This window comes from Perissodus microlepis, chromosome 9 (genome assembly GCF_051167445.1).
Source record: "Perissodus microlepis isolate ML-2025 ecotype Zambia chromosome 9, ASM5116744v1, whole genome shotgun sequence".
In the NCBI taxonomy this organism is placed as follows: Eukaryota; Metazoa; Chordata; class Actinopteri; order Cichliformes; family Cichlidae; genus Perissodus; species Perissodus microlepis.
The window spans coordinates 6,727,737-6,743,364 of NC_140469.1; the positions used below are offsets into that span (position 1 = coordinate 6,727,737).

General features: G+C 40.4%; 1 protein-coding gene across 1 annotated transcript in view; it reads right to left on the reverse strand.

The window, feature by feature from the left end:
- Nucleotides 1-15,628, reverse strand: part of LOC146379933 (partitioning defective 3 homolog) — a 354,176-nt gene that overhangs the window by 318,153 nt on the left and 20,395 nt on the right. The gene's annotated exons all lie outside the window — the stretch shown is intronic.

The following is a 15,628-nucleotide window of genomic DNA, read 5'->3' on the forward strand; positions in this document are numbered from 1 at the left end:
CTGGATGGCCTGCAAACTAAGCATATGGCTCACATAATTTTTCATGTCGATGTAGAAAAGGGAATGCATGTGATTGACAAGGATCATCCACCCTCTTCCCAGTCAATGAATAAAAAAAAACATTGCCCTTGTTTGCATATTTTAAAATATTTTGCAGGATATCAGTATGCAAACAAAGAACCCGATAAAACAGCACAGTTTATATCTATAATCCTGCTTGCTTTTTTGGGGTTTTTTTTGTTGTTTTTCCTTTTCTTCCCTTTGCCCTGTCCAAGAGTATGAGTCAGAATTGTTGTCTAAAAGCCCCAAAAGTGGAGCATTACAGCATTCACTATAACTGTCCACTTGACAGTCAGATAGCATTCATTAGCATTTTTATTTTGGGTTATAACAACCTAACGGACAACACCGGGAGGGAGGGAAGGAAGGAAGGAAGGAAGAAAGGAAGAAAGAAAGAAAGAAAGAAAGAAAGAAAGAAAGAAAGAAAGAAAGAAAGAAAGAGTTAAAAAAAAGTAACCAATAATACAAGATATTTTTAGATCCAGCAGCAGCACAAGATAGTGTGCCTGTGGGTACACAGGTGTGTGGGCGTTCCTAAGGTCTCTCCAGTAGTGTCTAACAGTGGGTGTGTGGAGCCACAACCCCGCACCCCAGGACCTGAAGCAGGCATGGAGGAGGGCCCAGTCCTCCAGAGGCCCTCCAGGGCATGAGAGCCGCAAGGAGACCACGACAGGGACAACCGCGGCCCCCACTCAGAGAAAAGCAAAAAACTATTAGAGAACTAGAGAAAACTATAAATATTATTATGCCTTTTTCAAATGCAGACCACTTCTCCTGCACTATTCACTGCATCAGAAGAAGCAGTTAAGTCGAGAACAGGGACTAAATTTCAAGCTGGATGAAAAATTGTATATTTATAATGTTTCTATTTTAAGTTTTTTTCAGTCCAAAGTAAAACTAATACCTAAAAGAGAAGGAACACATGTTCTTTCAGCTTTCTTTTCAACTAGTAAAAAACTGCTGTTTCATTATGCTCCATAATTTAATGAAATACAACATCTGTGCACAGAGCATTGATAGAAATACAGAAGATTTTGTGTTTGGCAGCTCCACCATCCTCTAAAACTACAATCATCAAAACACGAAATGAGGGAAAATCTTTTGGAAGAATGGCGAAACGTGCATTTGCTCTGAGAGATTTCCAGACGCGTGGAGAATCAACGCCAGGGTGCACTGAAGCCATTTTGGTGCCACGTGTTGGGCAGGCACCTTAGATTTATGTTAGTTTTAGCTTTAACTGCCAAGTTTTAGCTAGCTAGGCAGATGTCTCAAGAAGAACTCAGTTACTGCACTACTTGAGTTTGACCTTGATTCAGCAGTTTTAACAATTATTATGCATTCCTATGGTTTTTGGCAATTTAAAGCTTGGCAAATGTAGTTACCTCATTTTGTCTGTACAGCACTGTGTAGGCTGACATGGAAACAAGCTATGTAAAACAGCTTCACATGACATGACTGCGGGTTTGTGTACAAACAACCTCATGGAAGATTTCATGTTTATCTGTACTGGTTTAGCTTACTTTGAAATCAAAAGCTTTATTTGTCTTCTTCGATCTGTGTCACCCTCCCACATTTTGGCTTTGCCCAGTTCATAGCCTACAAGCACTGGAGCATGATAGCTCAGCCAGTCAGGAGGGTAAGGAGAAACCACAGAGCTCAGTGATCGTCCTTCCTCCTTCGCTACGTTATGAAAGAATCCTCTAACTCTTTTGTCTGGATTTTGTTCTCACCATTTCCTTCTCTCCGCTTCCCCACTTATGCATTCCCTCCAAACTGAGCTGTCTTAAGGACTGTGGTTAAATGCCTTCATGCACATCCTTGTTGTACTGAGCTCCAGTGCGGTACACCAGGGAAAATGGTCCAAATCGTGAGGGGAATGACTGTGTGGTATTTTTCCTTCCTTTTGAGGTTATTAAAAGGGAAAAGATGGCGAGTTCATCGAGTTGCTTCCAAATGACAAGACAAAAATACGTGAAGGCTTCAGAAGATAGTTGCTATTTTATTAATGTCCAACACAATAAAATCAGTTAGCCATTACAGAAAGCAAATATAAATGTATATATGGACTGTGTTTAAAATTAATCCTTATGTAATAGTATAACAATAAAAGCAATTACAAAACACAAACTGACTGCCAGCATTACAGAGCAATAAAGAAAAAATGTTGAAATGTTGTCATGCTGCTTGTACTGTTCCAGACTTGTTGCTCAGATGGGATTATGGGGAACAAACATAATTCTGAGAGAAGCTCAGCCGCACAACTTAATTCCAGAAATACTCTGAAGTGATGAGGAAAAAACTGAGTCAGACAAACAATTTAGATTTTACTTACAGATACACTCCAGCCTTGCATCACTGTTCTTTGGTTCATCAGAGCCACATCTCTTAAATCTGTGTTTTAAAAAGGGTTTGGTGTAAATACTTCGATCTCAGCTAAACTCCAGCTATGAGATGGCCTCACTGCTTACATGTAGGTAAGCAGTGAGCTCTTAAGAAGACACGGCTGGTCATGTTAACCGTTCAGCTCACGAAAAACACAACCCACAACTAAATGGTGAAATCCCCTGTTTAACCTACTTCTTAGTATTACTTCTCTTCTTTCGTTCTGCAGCCCTGCGCCACAGCTGAGAATATATAGCACCGCATTAGCAACTTGAGCGTGGTACTGACGTATTTGGATTTAAACACCCTGTTATTTTTCCTTTAATGATGTCTGACAGTGTCAACGATCTGTCATGCCACTGAGCTTTTCGTGAGCCTTCCCTTAAACGCCATCACTTATACTTAAGATTTTCTGTGTTCTCTTTTTACCTCTAATGGAAAAACAAACAGTTACTTAAAGTGTAAAGATTGGTATACAGTAAACTGGTATGCAGTAAACTGGTATGCCATCACGGACCTTCTGTAAGCGAACCACTAGCAATCCACTATGTACTTGAGCAAAGCGGTTTTATTATGTATATCCCATTTAAAAGCTTTGAGTGCTCAGATGAGTAGAAAAGCGCTATATAAGAACCAGTCCATTTACCATTTAAAAACATATGGGCTCGATCAGATTTTGAACTAGAGACCAGTACATTTGGACTGAGGACAATCAGAAGGAGCAGGACCTTCTACAAAGAAAGCATTGTGAGCAAAGTAACAACAGTAACAACAGCTAAGGAGGACATCCACAGAGTTGATAAACTGATAGCACGCTCAGCAGTCAGCATCAGCTCATTTTGTTACCATGCTCTCTGCAGCTAAATCAGCATGTCATCTCAGACTCGCTCTAGCATTATGTGATAACATTGTTATTCTGTTTCATTATATATTTTTCAGTACACATTTTTGTGTACTTACACAAAGGTGAGAGTTAGAGGACCTAATTCAAGAGAGTGGAAAGACCATTTGCCAAATAGGTTCAGGAACTCCTTCCTTCCAGAAGCAGACAGAATCTTTGTATCTCAAACTATGCAAAGCAACGTTGTTCACATATTCATTTGACTTTAGAGAAATTTAATGGGTCAAAAGAACAAAATCCATACCTGCAAAAGTACAACCACAATTATGAAAACGTTGGGAAGGAGTGAAAAGAAAAACAGAATGCAGTACGCATCACTGCAAAGAAACAACCAGATGAACGTTTTGCTACTAATTAGGTTCACTGGCAACAGATCAGTAACATGATATGATATAAAAAAGGAGGCAGAGATTTTCAGAAATTTAAAATAAGTGTCCACAAACTGTCAAACAATTATCATATGATGTTCATTAACGTAAAATTGTGAAAACTTTGAATATCTCATCAGATACAGTACATAACATCAACATCTGAAAATATGGAGGTGCATTACTGCCTATGGAATTGGAAGGTTGCTTATCTTGTAAGGCACCATCAATCCTAAAAGGTATAAGCAGTTTTAGGAGAACATATTTTCCTGCTCAGATATCTTTATCTGAGAAGGCCTGCATATTTCTGCAAGACAATCCAAATCCCTTTATTGCATCTAGTACAACAGCATGCCTTCATAGTAGATAAGTGCCAGTGCTAGAGTGGCCTGTCTGCAGCCCAGACCTTCAACCAAATGAAAATATTTGGCACGTCATAAAATAAAGAATACAACAGAGAAAGACTCGGGCCTGTTAAGCAGCTAAATTTTCTATACAATCAGAATGGGACAACTTTTCTCTCCCAAAAGGCAACTGGTCTTCCCAGTTCCCAAACATTTACATACTGTTGTTAAAGGCGGTAAACTTCCTATAACTTTCAGTCACAGGGTGATTGCACAGTTCATCTGGTGAGAAACAAACTCTTTCCAAACAATGATGGTCCGGGTTAGACTGACTGTAATCACTCTCAGATAGATTGGCAAAGGTTTGCCACCCAATTCAGAAACACAGACGGGCTGCCAAGAGTACCAACATGTTGCAATCAACCCAAGTCAGTCTGCACCAATTAGCCAATAAGTTCTTCTGCAACAAATCTCTTTGCAATAGGGGATCTGACTCAACTGGTGGTATTCGAGTTATGTTTGCATATAAGTACAAGGCTGGTGAGCACCTACGTCATCAGTTAAATCGCCATCCTGCAGTTTTTTTGTGGATGACTTCCTGAATTCCTGTTTCACATCCATGAGGTTCTGGGCGGATTCTGAATCTAAGTAGTCAATGTGAATCTCGGTTTAATCTGTGTATGTAGACGGTAAAAGATTTGCAACAGACAGCAGCATGTTTGTTATTTCCACCAATTTATCACAGTTAATCACCATATTATCTCCAACAGATTGGATGTAATTACCAACTTGACCTCATTCAATCACAAACTGATAGCAGACTAGATTGCAAGTTCATTGCCCAGTCGCAGTAACTTCACTTTTGCCACTGTGTCCAACCTCTGTTCTCCTTGTGAAATCTGAAGCATGTATGTCAACAAAAAGCACAGTGAAAAATGCAAACAGGTAAGATTATTATTAACTTGTAGAAACCAGTGTATCATGTGTTGAATGGTTGCAAGTTACATCACTGCCTTGGGAAGTGTGACGTCTTTTTTCCAGTGTTGCACAGTCTGAGGTTGAAGACAAAAGGCTTCAAGGGTACACGTAAGTCATGAACAAACGAACCTGAAGCCCTTCACTGTGCTTCATCATTTTATAACAGAACTAGGATTATGATGCACATACTTTGATAGTCTGTGGGATCAACAGGTCACACTGAAACCACAAGATGCCAGATGAGACTCATAAATATGACACCTGACAGGTATTTCAACATACTGCAAACACTTGGGAACTTTAACACCAGGCATTGCTGCCATTACTGTATTACAGTAATACTATCGCCTAATGTTTAAATGTTTCCTCAGTAAGTCTCTAAATTACTGTCACTAGAGTCAAGAACCCGTGAAAAGGAAGTTACACTACAGAATGAGGAGAACCATGAACTTTCTTTAGGTAGCACTGCCAAAACCAACATTTGGGGAAAGCACAGGGTTTTCAGTTTCACTTTAATGATACAATGTAGCAAAGTAAGAATAACGAAAAATAGGCCTGACCTGCTAATCAACTTTCATAAGAACAACAGGAATTAAACATGATCCCTGTTTTGTCGAGGAGGAGACTCCAAGGTTTAAAATACTTTTTTTTATACTTAGGTAAAAAAAAAAAAAACAACTTACAAATAGTAAGAAAATTTATTTTGATCAGTTTCTTGTAACAAGGCTTCTTGGCAATAAAACTCATTACTGACCAAGATTTATAGGCCCATTATACTTAATTTGTAATTGTTGGTTATATTGTAATTCTCATCTTTCAAAAACCACCTGAATTTGTCAAAATGGTAAAATCCAGGCAAAGCTGATTTTTTTCCTGTTTTGAATGCCTTAAGCTACCATGATACACCAAATATTCCTGTTTGAAGTTTGTCTCTAGCCAAAACGGAAGTCTGATCACTCCTGATGCTGGTCACCAGCTTGGTCATACACTGCTGTAGGATGGCACCCCATTCTGTAACCAGCATTTGCTCGAGTAAGCCAGTGTGGTTGTGTTGGTCACTCAGGCACGAACGGCACGCTCAAGCTGATCCCACAAGTGTTCACTGAGGTTGAGGTCAAGACAAGCAACTCCATCTTCTCCACTCCCAAATTCATTGATGAACCTTGCTCTGTGGGTGTAAGCCGTGTCATCTTGGAGGATAGCGTTCACTCCCAGATTGCAGAAATATGGGATTGCCACTGATTGCGGAATCTCATCAGGATAACTTTCTGCATTGAAATCGCCTCCAGTGATGACAAGCCTTGCTTTTTCCCATGAAGGAAATATCGCCACACACCACCACGCTGCCTCCATCAAAAGCTGTTACCCTATTAGTGCACCAATCAGCAAAGCGTTCTCTGTGCATTCTCATGGGCAGAATTGAGAATCAGTGATAATCAGGGCCCAATCTGGCACCTGATTATCAGAAGCTCAAAACAAATCAAAAGCAGAAAAAGCAGTTTGGCAACCCACACACTCAACTTTGCTGCTCAACTAACGTAGCCAAATTTAAGGGGAAATAAACAGACTTTCAAATTGTTAAAACAAAGAAATAATCAACCAAACACAAATTTGCTTAATTTTTGTGCTTTAATTAGATGTCAACACATGAATATTGCATTGAGCGCCTGTCCCAGTGCCCTGATTAACCACTTTTAAACTTTATTCACCCACACAATGAGTGACATGCCGCCACCCTACTCCGATCAGATATCTCCTTCTGAGATTCAGCCTAAAAAGGTGAGAGACAGAAAACACAGAGGCTGTTTGTTGTCTGTGTCACAAGCACACACACACCCACACACTTGTGACATAAGTCCAGACAATAGCTTTCTTCACCCCTCTATCTGTGTCTTTGTGCTGAAGTGAATTGCCTGTTCCTGTCAAAGACCACACAAAGACTGGTGCCCTGGAGGAAGCTCGTGGTGAGGGAGGGTGGGAAAGAAGGAGCATGTGCCTGTGTGTGTTTTATGAGTGCTACATTAGCTCCTGAAAGTGTTCCTATTCCCACAGGGGGAAATGTCACCGTCTAAATGGGCTTCTCAAATATCCTGGCCAACAGTAGGACCTTGTAGCACAACAATAGCACATCTGACTCCAGCCCAGAAGGTTGAGTGCTCAAATCACATTGTGGTAAGAGGTTTTTGAAGTCAGCCACCATCAGTTCACGTTAGCCACACAAAATAAGCTTAGAAAGTAGGATAGCTTTGTACGCCACAACTCCAAAAATGCAAACAACACTTTAATTACTTTCCATTGGGGAATGTGGAGTATTTGGGGAAGATCCCTCACAGGCGGCAGAAGTATGATGTTGCAGCTTCACAAACCACAAACAGCCAGAGTTTACGGGACAAATGAAATGTGACCGTGTGTCTTATCTGCTAAAGATGGCATCTGCTGTGTAAACTGAGAAAGTGAGTGAGATGTGATGAAAGTATGCAAGCAGCTGCCAAAAAGAGGAGTCACAGAAAAGAACAACAGTGCGTTCATTATCTTATCACAGTTCTGCAGGTGCCGTTGAAACACAAATCGCTCTGCAGCAACATTATTCACTCTGGTCTTTGTCTTTATATTAAGTCCATGATTCAATTACAGTTGTAGTGAATGCTTTGATGAAGCTGTGCAGAAGGGCTGGCCATAAGAGATCTGCTCTATGAATCATGATTTTCCAAACAGATACAGTAAGGGAAACTTTACAAATGCTGAATTTGTAAAGTTAGCTCATTTCCAAAGAAATGAACACCAGGTTTGTGCACATCTCAGGAGGGATTCTGGCTGACTCTTCTCTAAATCCTTTAGGTTAGCTTCAGAAGGTCTGGAGACTGACAAGGCTACTCAGTGACCTTAATGTGCTTCTTTTTCAGCCAATCCTTTGTTGCCTTGGCAGTATGTTTCGTGTCTTCAGTGTTTTGGCTGATGGAAGGAGAGAAGGAGGTTCTCATTCAAGGTTTTACAGTATACAGCCCCATTCATTGGTCCCTCAGTGCAGTGAAGTCGTTCTTTACCCTTAGCAGGAAAAACTAAGGTTTTTATAAGTAAGCAAACTTATAAATTCTGCAGGGAATCAAATAATTATTTCCCCCTGTAGATGAATGTGTGTGTAATCACATGATTAGTTAGCCTTATAAATACAAAACTTTACATTGTGATGCTTTGTTCCTAATATTAGTAGCTCACTGCTTGTCCACCACGCTGTCTTCTGATGTCGACGTGTATCCAAGTTTGATGCTAAGTTGTGTCATAGCCAGTCATGTCTGTTTGTGGAGTAGGAAACTTTCATTTAAATATAGCGCCTGCATGACTCCTTCAACAAAACAGACCACATGCCAAATTCTGATTCTTCACAAATTGAGCAGGAATACAACATTTGACTAATAAGACTTCAGCTAATGAAGTGTGCTCATGCAAATCTGTTTGTCTGCCATGCTGAGTCATTCATTTGTGCTTGGCATAGGACTAGTCCAGAAGAAAGAGCCTATAGCTTAAAAAAATCCCTAAATCTTACTAAACCTTTGGAATTTGTGTGTAATATGTTTTATGGTTGTTTGTGACCTAGCAGTAATCTAAAGAAGAGAATAATAATCATAAAATATGCAGGCCAAATATGACCCTGAGGCAGATGAACACTTCAGTGAAAAGAAAACTGTAAGCATGAAGAAAAACTGCAGTCTTTGTACGAGTAAAGGAAGGAAGGCAGGTCGAGTTTCCATTTGGTTGGTTTATCTGGGAAGGTTACCGTAAGCACTCAGTGGGGTCAATTTTGAGATAAACACATCTTTAGCTGTATTCAGGCTTATTTTAGCCACAACTGCCCCTTGGCTATTACATCATAGGAAGTGGTTACACATTTCAGACACATTAACCTGACTCTGTCACGCTGCAAGTCATTTATGAACAATGGAGTTAACAGCACTTTGTTTTTGTTTTGTTTTTTAAAGGGATGAGCATCGTGTAAAAACATATTTCTCACCAAAATCTCAGGAATTCATTAAAAGATGATGACACATTCCCCACCCTTTCACTCTCTGACCGAAGGGCTTATAGTCTATGAGCATTAGGCAGTGACCTCTGACCTCTGGGGTACAGACCTCCCTTTGAATCACTAAATGAGCCTAATGGTTCAACCTCTCAACCTCCAACTCTTACAGTTTGGGCTCTGTAGCACAATAACTGCTGTGATTTATAGTTAGCATGCTTTCCCCAGTGACTAACAAACATTACTGTCACACTTTCTGCTTCTCTTGCACACACACATACACACAGACACACACACACATCTCCTCAGCTGCTTATTTTTCCCTGAACTTTAACTGTTTCTGTCACGATAAAGTAAAGCAAATGCAGAATAAAAGATACAGAACAGTAATGGGATACTGTCATGACTTAGTCGCATGTAGTGCATGGGTGTGCATTTGGGGGGAAATTAAAGGTGTTTCCAGAGGTGCTTAGTATCCTCGTTTCTGTGCATTTCCCTTTATTCTATAGCCTGGAATGCCTTTTTATCATTAACATGTCCTTGTCTGTAATGAAGGCTGAGAAGTGGGTGTGTCGATGCTGAAACACGCCTCAAAGGACGCAGCCGTTGAAGAACGCGCTCAAATGAAAAGCTAACACAATCCTTACATAAGGTTCATCAACACCAAACATACTAAGATTACTGATACAGTGAATAAATGTGGATTCCAGTCACTTCTATTAGGGTGTGTAATCATCCTCATATGCAAACTAACAGATATTTTTGGCAGCTCTGCAGTCCATGTTGTCCAGTCAGAATTTCCCTGTGGAGCTGACACTGTTAAATCACACAGGGCTAAATACTGGGTGTTTACGAAAGCATTCTTCAACTCGAATCGACTCGCTGGTTAATTTGGCTGGCTGTCATTATACTTGGGGGGGGTGAGACAAATCCTTTCCTGTGGGGGTTGATTTTCCAGTTTAGTTCACCAGGTTTGTTTTGGTTTACTAAAATAGACCGAACAGGGCATAACAATTGCCTCCAAGAGGAAAATTGCAGCGTTAAAACTGTTGCTACCTACAGCCTGTCTGTGCGGAAGCAGACTCCAGTCGGATAAATAACTAGCGCTCTGATGGAAGTCTTACTCTGGTATTCCTCTGAGACAAAGTCACCTACACGGTCTGTGCATTATTGATGTCGGCTTCCAGAGTACAACGCAGAGAGAAATATGATAACCCAATGTCCACGTGCAAGGAGACCTGAACAGTCTGGAGTCCTGCTGCAAAGTATTATTCAAACCGCCGTATCCAGGATGACTCAGAGAACTCAAAATGAACAAAATGACTTGAAGTACTTTCATTGTATAATTAAGGTTTAAGGGATATTCACGTATACATTTTAGGGAGTTCCAGACATGATAATTCCAAAACGTTCATAAAAGTTTGTTTTATGTAACATTGTTTCCTAAAGTATTTATTGCACTCCACCCAGATGCAGCAAGAAAGAGAGGGTTGTCTATCCACAGAGACACAAACAAACAGGAGGGGTGAGCTTTTGTTTGAATGCCTGTTTAAGTAACAGAGTTGTGCATTGGTTAAAGTCAAACATCAGGAGAACAAAAAAAAAAAAGAGAGAGAGAAGAAGATGATGCTCAGTAGTTACACATGTCTGACAATTTTCTAAATACAACTTTACACTAAAAAACAAAAAGACCACATTAAGCTTAAATGAAACTACATAGCAGGTTACACACAGAGTAGAAGTGCATTTAGAAGTGTAACGCCTAGTTGCTCAAGCAACTTTCACTTAAACTGAACAAATTTCATTTTAAAATATTCTCTTCAACATGAGTTCTTTAACCAGATCTGCTAAAAAGCATAAACAGCATGATTGATGTCTTTGACTACACAGTTTTCCCCCTCTGCACTGAAAGATTGTCAGCACTAATGTTAAGAGGTTAGCAAGGGATTGAGCTGATTACAGACTGTCCAGTATTGAGGCAAACTCTGCAGCCTAGTGACACAGAAAGCCTCCGTGTATATGCGTGCACATGTACTACTACCATCAGTTCTCTAGTCTCATATTGTAGTTGTGGAGAAGAAAGGAACCAGAAAAAAATATCCTACTGCACCTTTAAGTCAAAAGCCTGGCCATTATTTAGTCAAATGACACCTGCTCTTTCTGATTAGTCTGTTTGGATAAACCTCCTCTCCCTCACTGTGTGATTTGCTTGAGTAGGGGGTTTGTGATCCCTAAGCCTTGTTTCTCCAGGACTACAACTGCATCCCATCACCCCTTTTAAGTGCAACGTGGAAAGCTGAGCATCTGGTCTGCATAAAAAAAGCAGGTCGGGGTGTGTGTGTGTGTTTGTGTGTGCGTGTGTGCGTGTGTGTGTCTGTGCAGATCAGACATGCTGCCTCATGGCTCAGCATGAGCTGAAACTGCCGCTGTGAAGGTTTCACCAACAAATAAAAAAAGGCATAATGTGAGGATCCGATTGTGCAGCTTAATAATTGTACCCAATTATCATCAATAATAAAAGTCAATTTTCAGACAGGCTGTGGCAGTGTTTGAGAAGCAGGACGGTGGTTTAATGACAGAACATCTCGATTCATTTGAGGGACTTTTTTAAACCAGTCCTATGACTTTAAAAAAGCAGCTTAGGAAGGTTAGGGCTTCATTAGTGAACAGGAAGCAATTTGAATGTAATATCTGATAAATAAGAAAAGCTCAGCTGTCATAAACACCAACCTTTTATTCGGTGAGAAAGACAATACATGAGTGTTTGCTTAAAAGCTAACATGTTGGCTCGCATCAGCACGTCACATTTTTACTGGCATGTTTATTAGCGGTCTGTCTGCAGTGCCAGGCAGGTAGCTTGATAGGGCAGCTAGCAGGTTTCAGCCCATCTGAGAGAGGGCTTATTAGCAACGCACGTGGACATACCTTACACACGACATACCTTACACACGACATACCTTACCCATGACTTGGCAAGAGACAAAATCTGTCTAACATCTATTATAACACTAACATGAATATTTTATCTTTTGACTTTTAAAACATTTGATTGCATATAAACTGTTACATGGAATATGGTTAAATAATGCCTGCTGGTTTTAAACCTAAAGTAGGGATTTAACATTATCACCCGCTCTTTTAAAGTGAATGGTAATGCCACTACCCAGCAAACATGCCCATGTGGGTCCACAGTGGGAAGTTGTGGATGAACTGTCAGGCTTTGTGGTCAGGGCAAACCCACACTTACCCCATGTGATCCCCAAGTCCATGTACCCACACAGGGCCCACAGCAGGTTTATTCTTTGGGGCCCCTACATGAGTTTTCACAGTGAGCTATTCCAATGCACATTGGACCTAGCAGTTTTGTGGGTAACCCACTGTGGGTTGCCCATAGAAAACGCACGTGGAGCTCATGTAGGCTAGCCAATGAAGAGCCCATAACAAATTTGGCCTTTTGGGTCCCATTGAGCAGCAGTCCCCATCCCCCGGGGCCACAGACCGGTAGCGGTGCGTGAGTCGTTTGGTACCAGGCCGCGAGAGTTTAGGCTCGGGTGTGAAATTTATGGTTTTCAGGGGTTTTTTGGGTTTTTAGTGTTATTTGTTTTATTGTTTTTATTGTTAACACGGTTTCCCTGAGTCTTTTCCCACTGAGAAGATGACCGAATCAAAACATCAGTAAGATTAAAGTTAAACTGCATCTTATCTATATACTGCAAAACAACAATTTTCTGGTCCACATTTCATACCAGCTGGTGGGGGTAATGCACTATGGGCCACATGTGGACCCTGTAACATGGGCGCTGGGTGGGCACGTCACTGTGGGCCCTGGTACCAACATGAAATATGGTGCACTTCCAGGTCCCAGTAGGGGACCAGAGCCCTGGGGGAGATGTGCCATGCAGGCCATCTGCTCAGTCTTGGATTGAGAGCAGTTCCAGTCACATTTGGTGCAGATGTGAAATACTAATTATTGATTATGCATCTTCAGAGTTTCATTTTCTTTACATACTCTACGAGGTTCAGACATCAACAGAAAAAAATGCATTCATACATGAAAGTTAATTGAAATAAAGCAATTCCATTTTCAACTAGCAAAGCAAAGACTAAAGCTGGCAAGTTTCTACTAAAACAATGTCTAATACTGGCTAAAAAAAATCCCTCTGAAGGTACACGAGTCAGTGCATTCCCTGCAAATCGAGGTCTGCTGTTTCAGTACAATTCGTTGAACACTCTTCGTCTACTTATAGAAACAGCAGTCAGCATAATTTTGGCACACTTTTGTTTATTATGTTCTAAGACCAGAGGTTTTGCTCACCAGATGGGACGTCTATATGCGCCAAGAGAAACACAGAGCACAGGGTGAATCACCGAGAACAGACAACCCGCAGCGGCGATGTCACGGCACACACAGCTCTTTCACAGCCGGCAGATGTGGAGCACAGAGAGTAGTGTTTTCAAAGATTTGTGTCTATGTGGCTAAAGAAGGAGGTGCCTTGTATCTAAATGTAGAACAAACATCATTATATGCCACTTATTGCGTAGTATTTAAGAGTTCAGAACTCATAGTGTCAAACTGCGGCTCACAGCTACCAACAGCACTTATGGAAACAGGAGTTTAACAGGGTGCAGGCAGCCCATACGGGGGAATAGTCATTATATCCGTGTATCAAGTTTCTGAATGCAGAATATGACTGTAATCTGCATTTTCATATGATTTTTAGAGAAGAAAATATGTCAAAATCTCAGTCGGTTCAAGAACAACATATGTAGAGCAAACATTAAAATCCCTGGCATGTGAAGGCCAGCAGGAGGGAGAGGCAGCTCTTTGGTCTTACATATTGAAACAGTGCACCACACAAGCCACATCTGTACTGCAATTGCTGGGCACAAAATTTGCTAAATTAGGTAAAGACCCTGCAATAATAGACACAAAACCCCAACAACCCCCTATGAGCAAGCAGTTAGTGACAGTGGAAAAGAAAAACTCAAAAGGTAAAGTTTTAACCCTAATAGTTAAAAGTAGAGAGAGTGTCTGTCTCTCAAATCCAAACTGGGAGCTGTTCCACAGTAGAGGGGCCCAAAAGCTGAAGGCTCTGCCTCCCATTCCACTTTTAAAAATACCCTAGGAACCACAAGCAACCTAAGAAGGATGTGCTCTGGTTGGGGTGATATGGTACTATGAGGTGTTCAATAAAAGATGGATCCTGGTTATTCAAGAACTTGTATGTGCGGAGGGGGATTTTAAATTCACAGGGAGCCAATGAAGAGAAGTCAGTATGGGAGAAATATGCTCTCTGCTTGTAGTTCCTCTCAGTATCCTAACTGGAACATTTCAGATCAAACGAAGGCTTTTCAGGGAGTTTTTAGAACAAACTGATAATAATGACTTGCAACAGTCCAGCCTAGAAGTAAGAAGTACATTTCCTCAAGCATAATTTTCTGCTTCATGTTCATAAAAATTAAAATAAACCAATATTTGAATATATCTGAGGTCGGCCAACATCATCTCAGAAAATAAAAGCTCACCAACAGACAGCTCTGGTTGGGACATGTTTTCCCCTAAACTAAAAAGACTATTTATTCAGCATCTTCTATCAGTGCAATTGAAAATATATTATGGTAAATGGCCTGTATTTGTATAGCGCTTTATTATTTCGAATGAAGCATCTACCAAAGACGGTGTGGAAAATCCCCAAGATTTTAATACAAACATCTTAACCAGCTTTTTTTGCTGAAGTTTCATTCATTCAAACAAACTTTTTTTTTTTTTTTTTTAATCGAATTGTCAGAAATAACAGGAAACTGCAGAGACATGCACACAGTAAAGACAGATCATTGTGCTTACATGTATAGTCCCCTCCCCCTAAAAGCCCCTTTCTGAGCATGAAAAATCCTGTTAATATAAACAAAGCTCAAGCTGCAGTATTTTAACACAATAAAATGCATTTATTCAACAGTAACACAGTAGCTTCAGACACAGGAAAAAGGGCAAAGACAGAGAAAGCTCATGAAAAGCATTTTCTAAAGGATCACTGTGGCAAACACCCAAAGTACACAAACCTTAACATCTGACAGTCTGAGCTAAAGAAAGTACACAGTATAGCAAAACACCAAAATCCAGAAGAAGTTAACAAAGAACCAAAGAGCCGCCTAAAGAGAAAAAGGAAAAAGAAAATCCAGATGTGTTTATGGATTTGTAAGGAGCAGGGCTTCAAGTATTCTTGTACATTCTATTAATTCCCTGCCAGTTGTCAAACAAAGCTCTTTAATAGTGTGCATTTGTGGTCGATAAAAAGTGACTGATTGGACCAAAACAAACAAAGAAAGGTGGAAGTTGTGTGTGTTTGTCATAGTTATAAGCCTGAAAGTAAGTAGTGTAAGTTTAAGAAAGACTAAAAAGGAAAAAAAAACATGCCGGAAACTTTTAAAAAAAACCGATTTATAGTAGGAGGTAATGCAGGCGAGCAATGAAGAAAGAAAGAAGCTTATAGATTTTCTGAGGTGAAAACAAGCACTGAGATAGAGCCCATGGACATTAACTCATATCAGTTAATATAAATGACAAAAACCATCGACTGTG